Source organism: Onychomys torridus, chromosome 7 (genome assembly GCF_903995425.1).
Source record: "Onychomys torridus chromosome 7, mOncTor1.1, whole genome shotgun sequence".
Classification (NCBI taxonomy): domain Eukaryota; kingdom Metazoa; phylum Chordata; class Mammalia; order Rodentia; family Cricetidae; genus Onychomys; species Onychomys torridus.
Genome location: NC_050449.1, coordinates 94,433,602 through 94,450,060, shown reverse-complemented (window position 1 = coordinate 94,450,060; position 16,459 = coordinate 94,433,602). Strand labels below are relative to the sequence as shown.

The 16,459-nt window shown below is 40.3% G+C and overlaps 1 long non-coding RNA gene across 1 annotated transcript in view; it reads left to right on the top strand.

The window, feature by feature from the left end:
• Positions 1 to 15,540, top strand: part of LOC118586736 — a 115,331-nt gene extending 99,791 nt beyond the window's left edge. The window contains exon 4 of the long non-coding RNA XR_004945401.1: positions 15,421 to 15,540. This is a non-coding gene — a long non-coding RNA (uncharacterized LOC118586736). The remainder of the gene's footprint in view (positions 1 to 15,420) is intronic.
• The last annotated feature ends 919 nt before the right edge of the window (positions 15,541 to 16,459 follow it).

Sequence of the window (16,459 nt, the reverse complement as noted above, 5' to 3'; positions counted from 1 at the left end):
TTTCCACTAACTGTCAGCATCCATGGTAATCCTATGACATTGCCTCTATAAATGTAATGTTATGCTAATTTTATGCAAATGAAGCGATCAGTTCCGGGACATGGTTTGTTCTAATGGGAATTTTGTCTACCCTGAGAATCTTATAAGACATTCAATGTCTAGGTAAGATATAGTAGTCCACCAGGATCCTGTTTCCTTATTCTTGGTATTTCTTTTTTGTTGTTGTTGTTGTTTTTTTGTTTTGTTTTGTTTTGTTTTGAGACAGGGTTTCCCTGTGTAGCTTTGCGCCTTTCCTGGAACTCACTTGGTAGCCCAGGCTGGCCTCGAACTCACAGAGATCCACCTGCCTCTGTCTCCTGAGTGCTGGAATTAAAGGTGTGTGCCAACATTGCCTAGCCTTTTTTTTTTTTTTTTTTTTTTTTTTTTTTTTGGCCATCAAGGAAGACCCAAATGATGCACATGGTAAATATGCCCAGTGTGTTCAGGCCACAAGGGCTGTGGCTGATGTCTGTGGATCTGACTTGGGACCTGTCTGTAGTCTGGAGAAGAGCAGTTCCAAAGCTCTGAAGACTATCTGCTGGTTTAGGGGAGCAGGCTACAGAGGGACAGCAGAAAGAGTTGCCAGATTGGATAAGGCTAAAAAGCATGGATCCAGGCCAGAGTCTCCTCCATCCCCAGGGTACTCAGAGGAATACCAATGCTTTGTATATAGAGGGAAATGTTTATCAATTATCTACTTGAAGTATACTTTATTCAAGCCACAATTACCATTGTATTTCATTTTGGGGTGCCTTTGCTGTCAGGTTAAAGCTTCTGGTTACCAAATGAGATAAATTATTAGATTTTTTTCAGGGTTCTGGGGTCTTTTTGTTCTTGTTTGCAGAAACCAGCAAGACTCTGAGGATGGGATAAAAGAGCACAGTGGAGCTGACATTATTTGACAGAGACTGCTCTGGGACATTATTTGAGGTAGACACAGGGAGAGCATCCTTTTAGAAAGAGACTGAAGGATGCCTGAAAGGGGAAAGACCCGGTGAGTCCAACTGCTGTCACGTGGGGTAGCATCACCTGTCTGGACTGCACGTTCTTTCCTTTTCTGATATTTCTGTAGCTAGAAAGAAGAAAGGAAGGGAAGAGCGGAGGGATGGAGGGAGTAGGGGAGGAAGGAAAGAAGGGAGGGAGGGGAGAAGGGAGGAAGGAAGGAAGGGAGGAAGGAAGGAAGGAAGGAAGGAAAGAAGGAAGGAAGGAAGGAAAAGAATTAGGACCAGATGGATGGCTCAGGCAGGTAGTAGTACTTGCTGCCAAGTGTGACCACCTGTGTTCCGTTTCCCCAGAACCTTCATAATGAAAGAGAGAACTGACTCCTACAAGTTGTCCTCTGACCTCCACACACATAAAATAAATTAATAAATATAAAAAAAAATCCCCCACGCCCCCTAAGGTCTGGCTGTGGAAGGAGGAGAAAGGCGAGACAGGGTAAACCAGATGGTGATCAGTTACCAAGAAATATAGGATTTCTAAGCTCTGTTCTTGTTTTGAACATATGGAGACCCTGGGTACATATTTTTCTGCTAATAAGACATTTCTAAGGATGTTTAGATATGGGAACCCAGACCAATGCTTGGTTTAGGTTGCAAAGAGGAGATGAATGTCTCCAGTTAAGAGATTGATGGGAAAAGAATGATGAATGGAGTCCAGGCACAGAGTCAGCAAGGAGTTCTGAGCCCGCAGAACCCCAGAACCAGTGGCTTGCAGCTGTGCCTTAAGGAGTCCATGGTCCCCCAATTCTGCTTTTCTAGAATGGTACAATCCTGTGAATCTTATTCCCTTGCGTGCACGCATGTGCGCACACACTCACACACATACACACACACACACACACACACACACACACACACTCACACTCACCCTCACACACGCGCACGCACTACTCCTGCTATCACACACACTCACTACAGACAAGCCAGGACTATGAGAAAAAGATGAAGGGGGAGAAAACATCTAGAGAGACCATGTAACCAAGCCAGCCAGCAGACCTCCCCTTCCTTCCCCAGAGCAGGTCTGTATTTTCAGCCTTCAAGTCTTGCCAGCCTAGTCTTCTATCACACCTTCAGTGCCTCACTGTGTTATTGTGTGTAGGAAGGTGAGGAGAAATCCTACTGCCCAAGCCTGAGGCTCCCTGTCAAATGACCCTCCTTGATAAGGAAGGATCAGAAAGCAACACAGGCCTTTTTCATTCCCCCTCTCTGTAGCTACCTCTCTGTAGGTTTGGAACAGCAACAACTAGAAAATATGCAATGTTTAGAGCTGACATTGGAGCGTAAATGTAAGATTGGTCTAACATGGCATTTCTCTCTATTTATAACAGGAGCAGTTGAAATGAACAAGACAGATTAAGAAAAGAGTCCCAAGGTTTTAAAAATAAAGGGAGCTTGATAGAATGTTTGGGGGATGGTAAAGCTGCATTCCCAGCAGAGCCCTGTACTGTCTGAACTTAAGAGGAGTCTGCTGGAGAAGAGAAAGAGAGAGATCCTAATAATAATATCTGCATATCAGCTTCCTTGCCACATCCCTCAGTCTGGTATATCAAGCACTACTTTCTCCAGATGCCAGTTCCAATAAATCCATTTATTCTGGAGAAAACAAAAATGAAAAACTGGGAGTTTGTGGTTTGGACCATCAGAGCCAGAAAATAAAACAGAAGAGTCAGGAGGAAGAAAGAGCAACAGGCCAGGGCCTGGGTGGGGGGGTTGAATCCTACCCGTTACCCACAGACAGTTCCTGTGTTTGTGTTAACTTCAGGTAGATCTAAGGGTGATAGAATCATGTAAGGCTCAGAGAAGGCTAAAAGAGCCACAGAGTATTAAATCAAACATTAGTTTCCTGACAAACTTTAGTATGAAGAAGAGAGACAAGCTGTAACGGATGAATGTTGTGAAATCCTAACCATCACAGTGACAGTATTAGGAGGTGGGATGTTGGGGAGCCTCTGTAGATGGGACTAATGTACTTACAAAAGATCACAAACCTCCTTCATTCTACCATGGAGATGTGATGTAGAGAGAAGACAGCAGTCTAAATTCCAAAAAGGCCCTCACCAGAGCTAACCATGCTGGCAATGTGATGCTCAGTCTCACCTCCAGAGCTGCAAGAAAGGGTACCTTCAGTTTATAAGCTCCAGAGTCAATGTAGGGATACTGGGGTTACACACCAGAATGTGGGGGGTCATGACAAGTTTGGCAACAGTAAGACTTTTTTTAAAATTTTAGTGTGTGTGTGTTCTTGTATGTGTGTGTATATTCACGTTTGTTTACGTGTGTGTGTGTGTGTGTGTGTGTGTGTGTGTGTGTGTGTGTAAGCAGGTTTACTCACCTATATATGCACAAGTAGAAGCCAGAGGTCAGCTTTGGATATCTTCTTCTATTGCTCTCCATCTTTTTTTTTTAATTTTTGGAAAATGTAATAACTGAGTACACTACATCCAATTCATGTATACCCCTCTTGTCCCCCCAACTCTTCCTGTGTCCCCCACCTCCCTCTCAAATTCATGACCCTTCTTCAATATACCAAGTCCAATTACTTACTATTGCCTGATATATTGGGGGCTCAACAATAGGGTCACCTGAACAGGACGAGCAAAGAGCACACCACTCCTCATGCCCACATGGATGGAGGAAACTCTCATAAGTCCTCACCCCTAGATGAAGAGTTACAAGCTGTCAAGGCTGTAGAGGGAGGAAGAACCATTTTTCCTCAGTGGCAAGCTCCCAACTCTAAGTAAAAGATTTTTGAATATGCAACAACAGAAATGAATTCAAATTCAAGCACCTAATGAACCTGAGGTATTTCTGATAATTTTCACCCATATCCATGTTGCATTGTTTGATTTCATTACAGCCTCGGTTATGAACACACCAAGCACACACAGTATCATTCCATACAGCATCAAAATACACTTCCTAAGACTCGGAACAGGAGATGAAGCTGTCAGTTGAGTCAGGAGGTAGCCTCCAGAATGGGAGGAAATCTTTGACCAAGGATTGGGGTCTGATATATAAAGAACTCAAAAATCTAAACATGAAGAAAAAATGTCTTAAATGGGCTGCATAACTGAACAGAAAATTCTTGAAATAAGAAATACAAAAAGCTACTGACACTTTAAAAAGTGCATGTCCCTGGCTAGCAAGGAAATTTACTCGGAACCATTAAGGTTCCATCTTACATTAATCAGAACAATGATCATCAGGAACACAAATGACAATAAATGCTGGTGTGGATGTGGGGAAAGGGACACTTTAGGCTCTGCTGGTGGCAGTGTAAGGTAAAAAAGTTACCTTGGAAGTCAGTCTGGAGGTCTCTTAAAAGATCAGTAACAGAATTACCTTATGATCCAGATGTTCCACTCCTGAGTATATACTCTAAGGACTTCATATCTTATTACAGAGATACTTGTATATCCATGTTCATTGCAACTCTATTCATCATAACTGGGGAATAAAATCAACCTGGATGCCCATCAACTGATAAATGAATAAGGAAACATAGCCGGGTGGTGGTGCGCACACCTTTAATCCTAGCACTCGGGAGGCAGAGCCAGGAGGATCTCTGTGAGTTCAAGGCCAGCCTGGTCTACAGAGTGAGTTCCAGGGAAGGCTCCAAAGCTACAGAGAAACCCTGTCTCAAAAAAACAAACAAACAAAAAGAGTAAGCTTATGGATATAAGAGTAAGAAAAACAGAATCATGAAACTTAAAGGTAAATAGATGGAACTAGAAAAAATTATAGTGAGTGAGGTTATCCAGGATCCCAAACACAAATGCCACATGTTCTCTATTATATTTGGGTCCTAGCTTCAAATATTTTGTGTTGTGTTTGTAGCCTAAAGTACATGTGGAAGCCAAGAAACTAGAAATGGACTGTTTTGTGTGGGGAATGCACTTAGGGAGTTAATTAGAAAACAAAGGTAATATAAAAGCAGGGAAGGGAACACTGAGGGGTGAAAAGGTTCAAAAACAGAGGGGTGAGGGTAAAGAAATAAGGGTGGCAGAAAGTTTAACCAAATTTAAGGATATATGAAATCTGTGATCTTGCAAAACAATAATTAAAGGTGAAAATAAAACATGGGTGCCATGAAAGAATTGAGGGTGAGTACTCAGGGTTAAAGGTTTAAGTGAGGATAGGTCAGGGGCCGGGAAACAGGGGAGCAGGGGCTAGAAGTGGGTTACACAAAGCTAAGGATGTATGAAGAAGCCTTATAAAACCTCACTAGCTTATAAGCTCGTTTAAAAATATAATATTAAAAGAGGAGTTTAACTGTATATGCTGAATGGTGAACAATACTATTCCCCAAATAAATGGTCATTAAATCTCAGTTCCAGGCATGAGCACATCCCTAGGTGTTGATCGGGGAGGCCCGGTGGCTCCCAAAACAACATGGACTATCACCATTGCTCTTGGTTGTTCGCATAACTAAATGGTAAGATCTGATTGCTACAGACCTCACCCACTTCAGTTATAGGACATAGTGAAGTCAGTCTCAAAGATGACCAGGAAACTAACTCTTTCCCTCTTGCTGGCTTTCCTAGTGCTAGAAGGTAGTATGGAGGCTGAGGAGGGAAGAAAGATGTCAGTAGTCTTACATAATCTTGGAGTCTTCATGCTATGATATCAGCCCGCAAGATTAATTGTGCCTCCTGGGGAATAATAGCATGAGAGTTACAGGGGTCAATTACTTCCTTGAATTTGAGGACTGGTCCACAGGAGACATTGTATGTCTGGGACTGTAAACCAGGTCAAAAGACTGAGACTGGAGATAGCATAGGCCATTTGGAGAAACCTACTGATGCTGTTTCACTAAATGGTCATGTTGTCCAACTACCTACTTGATGTTTATAGCCATAGATTTGTGCTGCTCTCAACACTGGTCAGAGAAGCTTCTTTTAGTGGGTGGTGATTAATGTAGAGACTTACTAACTGGTCAAAATGCTGAGAATATTTGACTACAGGTGCTCAACCTTTGATGTCATCTTTAACAGCCTCTCCCCATCCAAGACTTGAGGACAGTGTGGAAAAGGAGTCAGAAAGAAAGAGCTGGAGGGCAGGGAGGAAGGCTATGAAATGCTATCATCTGCATATAACATGTCTGATACACACATCAACTCACAGCAGCTGTGTTTCCTCACATGAGATTTGCACAAGATCAAGCAGGTCAAAATTCTGGCATGGATGGGCTAGGTGATCCTGAGACCCCTACCTGTAGAGTGAGAGCTATGGGCAGTTAATGGTTACTGAAGAACAACCAGTCACTTTTTGAATATCACTGTTTTAATAACATGAAATACAAGTACAAGGGTTGGGGATTTAGCTCAGTGGTAGAGTGCTTGCTTAGCAAGCGCAAGGCCCTGGGTTTGGTCCTCAGCTCCAGAAAATAAAAAAATAAATTAAATAAAAAGAAATACAAGTACAAAACATTGTACAAGTATACTTTTTCCTACATGGAGATGGAATAACATGCATGGTTTTTTTTGTTTTTTTTTACCAGAATCTGTATCACCAAGTACTTTTGCCACAGTACCAATGGCTTTCCAAAGATATTATCATTCCTATGTAATTTTATCACAAATAAAAAAAGCTTACAACTCCTTTCAAGCAATGCAGATTTACATTTATGTTAATATTCCTGCTCAAGGTGCTTTGGAGAACTGCTACATAATATAAAATTACCTTAGCTTAAAGTTTTGAATGGGTACTGCTCTCACATTGACCAAGTCTCCCTTACACTGGCATTGCAAAGACACGGTGCACTTATTCGGGCTCAGTTTTATATATGTCAACAGTCCTCAAACTGTGTAGGAAAGTAAATAATCATTTTCTGAAAAGTCACTTTTATTTGAGGATGTAGCTGCTGATAGGTTGCTCACACCTTAGTAGATAGCCAACATGATCATCATTAACTGGACTCAGTCAATAAAATAATAATAATAATAATAATAATAATAATAATAATAATAATAATAATAGTAAGGAAAGAGATGGGTTGATAGGTCCTGGGATTAGTTAGAGGGAGGTATTAAGGGGTGAATAAGGTCAAAAAACTTTATATACATGTATGAAATATTTAAAGAAAAAATAAATAATACTATTTTTAAAAAATACTTCCCGAAATACTTTAGCTGAGATTTGAGTTCTATTGTATGTTACTAATTGCAGTTTTTATTATAAATACAAATTTTCCTACATTTATAAAAAAAACCTAGTAGTTTAATTATTGAAAACAAAGACACTAAATATGCTTCTACCTAGCTATGTTCCTCAACATGGAACTTTCAAATTACAGTATCTTTGGGTTATATTGTATTGGACTGTTTAATGGTTAAAATTGTTGTTTGAATTGATGACTTCTGTTTAATAAAAAGAATTGTTAAAGGAAATTTGGTTTGAGATTAGAACAGAATTTCCAACTATTCCTGAAAAAGCCTAAACATAGTGCTGTTATTTTGTATTTATATGAAGCTGTGTTCTCAGCATTGATGATTATAAAAATCAATATATTGATTAATTCTGAAAGATGTTTAAAATCTGTGCATCCTACAGTATCAAATATTCATCCAACATTTAATTCCTTGTGGAAAAAAGTAAACAAGTACACCTCTCTCATTGGTATGTAAATTTGCTTTTGTCTTTAATAAATGGTGTACAGACCCCTAGACCTCAACACAATTGACACCATATTAAAGGTAGTAAGGCACCATTCTGACCTAAGAGCCCAGCATGTAGACCCCAACACCTGTCAAAATGAGAATAAAGACTTAATACATCTTAGTCCATAGTTCTAGGACAGCCCCTAAATATATTAACTCTATTTTTTTTGGCTTCTGTATCTCCACTTATTACTAACTTTTCTTGTTAATTGAAGCATGATAAACCAGGATGTGCTTTTTATACATACAAAGCCAAGAAGGGCAAGACTCAGGGTGGCATGATTTGGGTGAGTTCCCCATACAGTGGCCAGTCAGTGAGAGTAAAGACTTTCTATTTGTCTATATGCATGCCAATGTGTTCTCTGGCAGAGTTGCCTCACAGAAACAATAAAATTTTATAGATACCAAAGAATTTTTAAAATAAATTTATGATCATATCACTAAACATTTGGTTTTCACACCTATTTTATATACCTACCTGTCTTGTGTTATGAAAAAGGGGATTGAGAGTGGGAAAACTTAGGAAGCTGTGGCCCATGATATTTGGCTATAGCCGTCCAAATTGACTTAAACACTAGCCTAAACCAAAGTTAAATTTTACAAAATAATTGTGTAAATTCTAATTTCTCTAAATTCTAAAACTCTAAAGCAAAGTGGAAAAAAACTATCACCTCAACTTAGTGGCAAAACAACACAGAGCAGTTATTCCAAGGTGCTTTAAAACATGTAAGTCCTAAGTAGAACAGAGCTTAAAGAAAAAAAAACATAAAAATATTACATGTGTTATTTATCTAATTATGTTGTGAATTACATTGCTTGGTTTTACCATGTTGATGTGTGTGTGTGTATATGTGTGTGTGTGTGTGTGTGTGTGTGTGTGTGTGTGCACTTCTCTCTCTCTCCCATCTCTAAAAAGAAGATTCCAAAAATCAAAACAAACAAATCAATAAGACAAAAAAAATACCCAAACAAAATAAAACAAAAAGCACACAAAAAATAGTCACTGTCCATTTTTGAGCACTGTGATTTTAATATTAGAGAAATATTACAGGTAAAAGGTCGATGAGATTTAATAGAAACCCTGTAATCCTGAGCTGCAATTTCTAGTCTCAGTATGAACTCATGAATTTTATTTTTGGAAATACTTTGAGTTTAATCCTGGCTCCATGTGTTGAGAAGCTTAGAACAATGACTAACTCATAGCACTACACAATACTGAGGTCCAGATTGTGGTCTCTAAATACTTTTTCCCCAAAGGACTCTCCTTGAAAAAAAAAAACAATTCAGATCTGAAAGAGGGGACCCAAAAGATGAGCCTGAAACACCATATTAAGGTGGTAATTGAGGACCAATAGAGGATTTTCTTTCTTTCAAATGGACTAGGAATCCAAGTTGAAAGGGTTCCCATTACACAAAGGTGAAACAAGTGGTCATCAATAAGGATAAACATTTTAATGGACTAATACCAGTGTAATGTGTTTCAATGCACAAATCCAAACCTAAACTAAGGAAATACCACCACCAAATGTAAAATCAGTAGTAACTAATGGGAAATTAGGGAAACAGTTCATTACTGAAAGCTGATAAAGTTGGATAAGTATCAAGTATTTACCTTTCTGTTTTAAAGGAGCTGCATTTCAAAGTAAGTGAATTGACGGCAAGGGTATTATTTCTTCATGTTATTAAATAAAATGCTAAGTGAAGACAAAATGATGCAATAAGAAAATAAGAATTTAGTAACCACAGATGAACCAATGGATCTAGGTAATGTGACATCACAGACAGACCCCTGGACATTAACTCTCCTGGTGAGAGTACAGGACTCTACCGTGCAGCAGTTGCTAAAAACATAAAAAAATAAAATCTGATTTAATCAAGCCCCTAGCTTTCACTACCAATTTAAAGGAACAGAGGAACTCATTAAATGACACCATGGGATCCAATTAGCAAAGCCCAGACAGTATTTAGGAAAAACAACCCTGTTTCCTCAATGACTACACTATAAAGGGAAAAAAAAGTGAGAAAGAGTGAGAGATGGAAGAGGAACTTCTGGTTCAGAGACTTAGGATAGATATCAATAATTGCAATGTAAGGGGAGATGAAATCACAGCATAAAACATAGAAAGAACCGTAAAACATAGAAAGAATAAGATGAGCCAAAATGCAAATACTGATAGCTGTTAGAAATAGCTGTTCTAATAATGAATAATGAATGATGCTTTGATTGTATTTTTTAGGTGAAAAAGAAAAGAACCTTTAACTTTCAAAGATATAGTGGGAAAGGCTTGCAGATAAATTGATGCTTTGGGTGGGATTTGCTGAAGAGCAAGGGAGGTCCTGCAGGGGCAAGGCCGATACCTGGGTACACAGCAGGAAGAAGGTTGGCTGTGAATTCATCCTTGTTGATGTGGGTGTTAGACATCTAGCAATTCATCATTATCTTCTCTTTATATATGCTTGGCACTGCCCCATAATAATTTTTAATAAGAGATGAAGAAATGAAGAAGATGCTGGATTGCTATTAGTTATTGCTGAAATTATTAAGGCCATTCTACGTAGTTAAAAGGGAGGTTTATTTAGTGACGTAACTTACAAGAGAAGGGATAGATAGGTTGCAGGGTCTGGGAAAGGTATGGCGCAGTCTGGCGGTGTTCTCTAGAGAACTCTGCTCAGTCTACCTCCAGCATCCAGGGTCCTAGAACTAAGAGAGCCCCGGCCTCCGGAACGCTGGTCTTCAACATCCTCTCTCAGCCCCGCCTTGTAGGCATGACCATTACCCATTACCAAAGCCTCAATAGGGGTTGGAACTTAAATGGCTGAACCATTGCCGTCCAGCCCCCTCCCCTCACAAAGGAGTAAGATTTGAGACTTCTAGGAAGCTTTAACAGTTCCACTCTTAGCACCTTCCCACATGGGTTGTGCAATGACTGCATCTTTTCTCCTTTCTTAAGCATTTTTGTTTCATCTTCTATATGGCTCTGTTGAAACAGAGGTCCCCCTGCCCTCCATACCTCACTGTAGAATCTTAATTTAGGACTAACTTGAGTTAACTTGGTACCATGTAAATACTTGGCTCCTAAGTAGTAAAAAAAAGAAAAAAAAGAAGTGTCTTTCACAGGCTAGGAGTCCCTGATTACAACTCCATTGTTCAAGTCTGATCTGGAGTTCTTTTCCCAGTCAAATGCTTTTTGTCCCCTGCCCATGGTCAAATTGCATACTGTAGGTCTGTATAAAGCTATACCCATCTTCAAAAGTTTAAACAAATAACTGTCATATGTTCTAGCACTTCTACCAAAAATAATGATCAACAGGGTCTCTCAGAAGTATTTGTACACACACCTTAATATTGATATTTTCATAATATTTAAAATATGAAAGCAGACCAAGTATCTGTTAACAAATGAATGGGTAAATAGCCTGTGCTATATCCACACAATGGAATATTATACAGTCTTTAAAAAGGATATTCATCAATAAGCTGCAGCATGGATAAACCTAAAGGACATTGTGCTAAGTGAAATAAGTTGGAGACAAAAGGATAGATGTCACATGATCTCATTTATACAAAAGTTGTAGAGTAGCTAAGATCCCAATGACAGAAAATAGAGTATTGGCTGCCAGGGACTTGGAGAAGGAGGACTGGAGAGTTGTTTAATTGACAGAGTTTTGGTTTTTAATTTTTGAAATAGAGACTCATTTGGATCAGACTGGCCTCAAACACACTCTATAGATGGTTGTAAACTCATGATCTTTTTGCTTCTACCTACCAAGTGCTGGGACTTCAGGTATGGCAACTATACTTGATAGTGGAAATTACATCATCTACTCTATTGGGATGTTAGGCTAAATAAAGACAGAGAGACAGAAAGAGGTAGATAGAGACTGTCAAATAATTATTACTTATTGCTACTTCTTGTTATTTTCAAGCATACTGAGACCATATCTTGGCCAAAAGAGAACTTAGTGCATTTGTCCAAAATTCACAGAAGTGCTTTAGGGAAAACTGAATAGATGTCACTAGCTAGACCCAACACACCAGCTGACTCTGAGCATACTGCCATGCTGGTGCAGGGGAAAAGGCCAGTTGCCACCTAGAAGGAGGTAAAGGGAGGCAGAACTGAAGGCAGCATGCTTCTTGCCGGTTTCTAAAGATCTCAATTGTTCTTGCTTCTAAACTGGATGAATCATAAAAAAAAACTTTAGCCTGCATCCAAACTGCACTTCCTGTATCTATAGTGTTTGCTTAGCCAATGTTTGGAGCTGATAAGAGTGTTTCACTTACAGATTTTTATATGAAAGTCTTTGGCAAATAGCCATGGGGGAAGAATTTAGACAGCTGCAATTTGATCACTGGTTTTAATGAGTTCAGTTTGAGTCGAGGAGTATGTTCATGAATTTACAAACATTAGCCAATGGAATACACAAAGGGCTAATATGTTTTAATATGGCTTATTCTCATAAAATTTCTTTGTTGATGGTGTGGGGGTATGCCTGGGTCTTCACAAATCATAACCCAGAGTAGAGTCCAAGTTAATCTTGTGTGAAACTTAGTCAAAACCATGTTGAGTACCAGTATATAAATGTGGTAAAAATCAGGATATAAAAGTAGCACTTTGTTATTTCCTGACCAAACCATACCTACAATATTATCCAAATTCTGCTCTCTAAAAATATGAAGAGGCCTTAACAAACTTTCATATGTTCTAAGGATTGAAAATTTTTGGAGATCATCACAGATGAAGTCTTGTTCAGAAACTAAATAAAAAGCAAAGATTTAGAGCTCCACCTGGGGCCTGGCCAAGGTTCTCTGCATCGACTTCCATCAGTTATTGGATGAGAGTTCCAGCATAACCATTAGGGTGTTTGGCCATCTGATCACCACACTAGGTCAAATCAGGCTTTCTCTTGACCATTGCCAGTAGTCTACTCTACACTGGATGTATCATTGTGGATTTCTGGGGACCTCTCTAGCACTTTGCTTCTTCCTGTTCTCATGTGGTCTTCATTTATCATGGTCTGTTATTCCTTATTCTCCCTTTCTGTTCTTGATCCAGCTGAGAAAGAGGAGGGACTGTAAGAGGGTGAATTGTTGAGACCAAGATTGGAAAAGCACAGGGACAAATAGCCAAACTAATGGAAACACATGAATTATGAACCAAAAGCTGTGAAGCCCCCAACTGGATCAGGCCCTCTGGATAAGTGAGAGAACTGAATAGCTTGAACTGTTTGGGAGGCACCCAGGCAGTGGGACCTGGACCTGTCCTTAGTGCATGAGCTGGCTGTTTGGAACCTTGGACTTACACAGGGACACTTTGCTCAGCCTGGAAGGAGGGGACTGGACCTGCCTGTACTGAATCCACCAGGTTGAACTGAATCTCCAGGGGAGTCTTGGCCCTGGAGGAGATAGGAATGGAGGGGAGGGACTGGGAGGAAGGTGGGGGCGGGAGGGGGAAGACAGGGGAACCCATGGCTGATGTGTAAAATTAAAACACAAATATAATAAATAAAAAAAGGAGAAAAAAGAAAACAATAAAAAAAGCAAAGATTTAGAGAGAGGCCAATCCTACCACCAAATGCTCCACCAGTTGTCAAAGCACAGAGATGATTTTATGTGGTATCAGAGGAAACAGGATGATTAAATAGCTGAGGGTACAAATGTAACACCCTCAAATCACAACCAAGCATGGACTCTAATGTTTGGATCTGACCCCAAATAGTGGTGAGTTTTCTGACACTAAATGTAAGCTGGTGGCACTATACAACCAAGGTCAGCACTGTTATAAGGCAGGCTTATGCATTGTCTAGAGAGTTACTTTGATAATCACAGTTACAGTCTGGATGTCTTAATCTTCCAAAATCCATATTTTGAAATCTTAACCACAAAAGAGATAGTATGAAGAGGTGGGACCCATTAGGAGATAGTTAGGGCACGTAGTCAGAGTCCTCAGGTACAGGATTGGTGGCCTTGTTTAAAAGGCCCCACAGACCTGCCACTCTAAGGCCACAGCAAGAGGTGTCATCTATAGGCCAGGAGACCAGCTCTCTGCCAGCACCACTTTGCCCTTGGAAGTCCTAGCCACCAAAACCATGAGAAAAACACTTCTGCTGTTTATAAGTTACCCAGCCCATGGCATTTGTTCTAGTAGCCCACACAACCCAAGATAGTCACCAGATGCAACATTCCCTGAAAATTGCAGTTCCTGAGTGGCAATGTGGCATGGCAGTGCTGTTGGTTGGGAGAGATGTACATATATTTGGGTTCTAATTCTAACCCTGTAACCCTGGTAAACAAAACAATTGTTAACATTTCCAAGGTAGGTTTCCATTTATAAACAGGGATCATAATAGGAGCTGCCTCTCATCAGTTGTAAAAATTCAGCTAAATTATCTGGCGCTCGGAATATTAATAACTTCCCCAGGAAAGACAAAGCAGAGCTTCACACCCGTTTGACAACACTGGGCCTTTCCTAGAGGGATCCAGTGATGAATTAGATGCTGTGTTTTGTTTCCCTTTGATTTGTTTTTATAAGAATGTGAGAACTTAAAGCAGGCTCCAATTCTTTCAATAAAGGATAATCCCTAAGGGGACACATTGGCAGGTTTTTGGGTGTGGGAAGCCCTCTCTGTGTATTTTGAAGCAGAAACTTGCTCTATGAACAGATCAGACCAGCCCCAGAATTTCCAATATCCTTCCCCATCAGGTGTTGGGGTGTCAGTCTTCTTGTTGGGCACATAGTCTGCTGTGGATGAAAACCACTGCCAGGGAATTTTGGACTAGAAAAGGGGACAACCTACCTTTTGTGGTTCTCAGACTTCACAGAAGGAATGATACAGACCAGACTTTCCCTAAGATACCAGAAGAAAATGAAGCTATGGGAGGCCCATAGCAAGGGCTCCATGTACAAATAGAGTGCACTTGGAATATAGTAAGGGTCTCCAGGATGAAGAAGGGACCAAAAGGAAACATCCCACAAGTGAGAAAGCAGAGGTGAGGGGAAAGTTGGGATTCTAGCTATTTCACTGAGCTAATCTCAGTCACTCTCAGACTCAGCCTTCTCCCTTGTCCAAGAATGGGACATTGCCTGTTCTTCACATCAGTTCCTGCTGGTGAGTAAGGAAAGTGCGTGGCTCCTAATTGAGAGAAAGCAGCCCCACAAGGTTTGTGAACAAATGAATATGCGCTCCAACCTACTGATGCATCTTTGAACTCTGATTTCACTTCTCAGGAGCCCAATTTCATTACAGGCAAGTGCTCTGTGCTGCGGAGAATGGCAGAGAGGGAAATAATGAAATTATACCCTCTTTGTTTGGACTTCAATGGCATCACAAAGCACAGAAACCTTCCATGATATCACCTCCTCTTAATGTGAATATTTACTGCCTGGATCCCTTGAGTAATATCGTCTTTCCTTCACACTCTGTTCAATTTCAGGTTTCAATTTCAGTAATTTTATTGACATGACAATATACACAAATGCTGCTGGAGTTAATCCAGCAATGCTCCATATCTGGGGCCCGTTTTATATCCTCTCCATCTTTTCTATTATTCCCCATCTCTCATTTGGTGATATGCTGTCAGGGGATAGGAGGGTTTTCTGACTGTCCTTATTTTCTTGAGGAATTATGGGGAATTTCCCCTCACTTCTTAGATGGCAGTCTATTGCCCTGTAAGACAGCCTGATAAAAGAATGTGATCTGTTTTCTTTATGCTTTATCCACAGGAGGCTTCTTGCCCATCTCTCTGGCTCCCCTGATATCAAAGCCTGTCTCATGAAAGTTTCAAATCATCTTGTGCCTGTTGTGTATTGGTGAAATTATTAAGGCCACTCCACGTAGTTAAAAGGGAGGTTTATTTTGTGGGGTACTTACAAATGAAGGGGTAGGTTACAGGGTCTGGCAAGGGTATAGTGCAGTCCAGCCGTGTTCTCTGGAGAACTCTGCTCGGTCTACCTCCAGCGTCCAGAGTCCGGGAACCAAGTGAGAGAGCTCTTCCCAATCCTTGGTCTTCCGCTTCCTCCTCCGCCCTGCCTTGTGGGTGTGACCATTGCCGAAGCCTCAATGGGGGTTGGAACTTCCAGGCCAATGCTGGGATGGCTATCCACTACAGTTGTGGCTGGTTTTTGCCTTGGTATTTGGGGGACTAGAACTGTAAATTTTAAACTATTAAAGTTTGAAGGATATGCTGGTTTCTTTAGCTTCAAGCACAAATTACTATCAACTGAGTTTCTTAAAGAGCAGAACCGTATTTCCTGGTCTCAAAGATCAGAAACCCCAAAACCAAGGTGTTTTCAAAGGCCCCAGAGAGAACCCTTGCTTAGCTCTTCCTGGTGGGGATTCATCCTGGGGGTCCCTTGCCTTGTGGGTGTGCATCACTCCAAACTCTGCCACGATGGGCTAGTGATTTCTTCCCTGCATCTATTTTTCTTTCTTTAAATAAAGACTAGTCATTGGCTCAAGCCTGACTCTAATCAAGTATGTTTTTTTCTGAACTTGATCACATCTGTAAAGACTATTTTCAAATAAGGTCATAATCACGTGTACTGGGTTTGAGTTTAAATATATCCTTTAGCACAGTGGTTCTCTATCTTCCCAATGCTGTGACCATTTAGGACAGTACCTCATGTTGTGGTGACCCCCCAACCATAAAATTATTTCATTGCTACTTCATAACTGTAATTTTGTTACTGTATTAATTGTCAAGTAAATATCTGAAATGCAGGATATCTAATATGTGACATCCCAAAGGAGTCCTGACCTACA